The sequence below is a fragment of the Rana temporaria genome, chromosome 2 (assembly GCF_905171775.1).
Source record: "Rana temporaria chromosome 2, aRanTem1.1, whole genome shotgun sequence".
NCBI lineage: Eukaryota > Metazoa > Chordata > Amphibia > Anura > Ranidae > Rana > Rana temporaria.
This window is the reverse complement of record NC_053490.1, coordinates 205,720,567-205,723,368: the sequence shown is the minus strand read 5'-3', so window position 1 is coordinate 205,723,368 and position 2,802 is coordinate 205,720,567. Positions and strand designations below refer to the sequence as shown.

At 37.5% G+C, this 2,802-nt stretch overlaps 1 long non-coding RNA gene across 1 annotated transcript; it reads right to left on the bottom strand.

Annotated features, from left to right (window-relative positions):
- Positions 1 to 286: 286 nt before the first annotated feature.
- LOC120928583 lies at positions 287 to 1,203 on the bottom strand. The gene is made up of 3 exons (XR_005747240.1): positions 1,034 to 1,203; positions 689 to 868; positions 287 to 369 (listed from the first exon to the last, which is right to left on the bottom strand). It is a non-coding gene; the product is annotated as an uncharacterized LOC120928583 (long non-coding RNA).
- Positions 1,204 to 2,802: the final 1,599 nt, after the last annotated feature.

Genomic DNA, 2,802 nt, shown 5'->3' with positions numbered 1-2,802 from the left:
CGAGTCCCTCTAGAAATAATTTAGAAGGGTTTCCTTGAAACAAGGAGGGATTGTGGGACTTTAATTGAAGCTTGATGGATGAGGATAGAATATTTCAAATAACTCTGTAGGCTTGGTCAAACCTCAGTCATTCAAATCATACCGACAATAATTTTTCTAACAAATATTTATTTTTACAAAAAATAAAGAAATATACAAAAGATATATAATAAATGTTTAGTACATATTAAAAACAGTCAGACTATAGTTTGTATAGTGTATTACACATGCAAGATGCTGCAGGTGATCTTCATCACAGCCCACAATAATTGGGGGTTCAACTAGTTTCGCCCGAGAGGGCTTCGTCAGGAACCCGTGGAGGGTGATAGTCTACGTGAATAAAAAGTATGTCAATAGAATATTAACAGACATCAAAACCAATTATATAATGTGTACCAATACTGTTCATCTAAGAAAAAAGACAAGAACACAAAACTCAAAAAACAAAGGCAAAAAGCAAGCCCGTTAATTAGAAGGCTAAAGTTACAGTATTCTGGACACAGTATGTATCATTGACCAAAACAAGATATGAACATATATATATGTCAAAGTACATGTTAATAAGTTCCGTTACAAACATATTAATTTAAATAAGATGAAAAATGGACTAGATGCATGTAAAAGCTGTGGACTGTGAAACAGTCCTTACCTTGCACAAACGGAGTAGATGGTTAGGGGCGTGAGCCGTGGCGAGATCAAATCCCAGGTGTAGACCCACTAGGGGAGGGAAGAGTCTCAGCACAGCCTATGCTTGGCTGTCACACAGAGAGCAGACCACATAGAGAGGACTGACCTAGAGAAACAGAAAGGAGACGGAGGCAGGCAAGAACTAGAAAAGAAAATAAAAAATGAAAAATGAGAAAGGAAAAAATGTATATGTATAATATATAAAAAAATGTAATGTATATATATAGTATAGTTGCTAGAGCGCATCATATAGGTAAAGAACGCTCAAGTGAGAAAAGAGGGAATGATTATTAGGTGATGGAGTTACCTTATTGGTGTTGGTTGATAAAAGTCATAGCCATAGGTCAGATGGACACGATAATTGGATAATTTCAGAAGAAAATCCAAAGTTAGATAGTATGCTGACCAGTCAGGGTTAATTCCAGTAATGCTACGTAGCATAAAAAGGAATAGATTACACATTCATGCTTAAGAAGATATATATATATATATCTGCAGGTGCATATAAGTTAATATAAAAAATAAGAAAAAGTAATATTAAATAAATAAGACTATGACCTATATTAATCATATCATCTAGTTATACAGTGGCATCAAACTGCGTACATCGCAGAGATGCAGAGTATAATTATATTGACAAGGTTAAAAAGTTTCCAATTTGTATAAAGTATGTCCCTGTCTGCGTGTGCTAGAAAAAAATACTAAACAGAAAACAGTACCTGGTTGGTAGTGCAGCTGAGTCTGCCAGTGATGTAGCAATTTCAATCACTTTTTGGCCAAGCAAAGTATAAAAACTGTAATAAATTAAATAGAGTAAAGGGATATCACTCATTAAGACAAATATAAGGTGACTGAAGAAGTTCAGTAAAGCACCAAATGGATCCAAGTATCAAGGTAATGGTGATAATAATGAAGAGAGAGTGCCTACCTCAAACCTAACTGTGTCCCAGATACGTATCCAAGTGATCTCTCCAGCAAAGCCCACACTAATGGGACAGCTGCAGAGAACACTTAACCACTTTAGCCCCGGGCCTGTTTTTCAGAGTCGGTGTTTACGAGACAAAACCATTTTTTTTTGCTAGAAAATTACTTAAAACCCCCAAACATTATATATTTTTTTTTCTAACACCCTAGAGAATAAAATGGAAGTCATTGCAATACTTTTTGTCACACCGTATTTGCGCAGCGGTCTTACAAGCGCACTTTTTTTGGAAAAAATTCACTTTTTTAAATGAAAAAATAAGACAACAATAAATTTGGCCCAATTTTTTTATATATTGTGAAAGATAATGTTACGCCGAGTAAAATGATACCCAACATGTCATGCTTAAAAATTTCGCCCGCTCGTGGCATGGCGTCAAACTTTTACCCTTAAAAATCTTGATAGGCGACGTTTAAAAAATTCTACAGGTTGCATTTTTTGAGTTACAGAGTAGGCCTAGGGCTAAAATTAATGCTCTTGCTCTAACGATCGCGGCGATACCTCACTTGTGTGGTTTGAATACCGTTTTCATATGTCGGCGCTACTCGCGTATACGTTCGCTTCTACGCGCGAGCTCGTCGGGACGGGGCGCTTTAAAAAAATGTTTTTTTGCTTTTCGCATTTATTTTTATTTATTTTACAATTTTTAACACTGAAAAAAAAAAAAAAAAATTATCACTTTTATTCCTATTACAAGGAATGTAAACATCCCTTGTAATAGAAAAAAGCATGACAGGTCCTCTTAAATATGGGATCTGGGGTCAAAAAGACCTCAGATCTCATATTTAGGCTTAAATGCAAAAAAAAAAAAAAAAAATTGGAAATGTCATTTTTTCAAATGACAAAAAAAAAAATGTTTCTTTAAGACGCTGGGCGGGACTGGCGTTTTGACGTCACTTCCGCCCAGCGGAGCTATGGGGACGGGCAAAGGAGATTTTTCCTTCAGTCTCGTCCCCGCTCAGCTGCCGGATGGTCGCGATCTCCTCCGCCGCTACCGACGGCTCCGGTAAGCGGCGGAGGGCGCGGAACAGCGGCGGGAGGGGGCCCTCTCCCGCCACCGATAACGGCGGATTCGCCGCGGAGACCGCCATTAT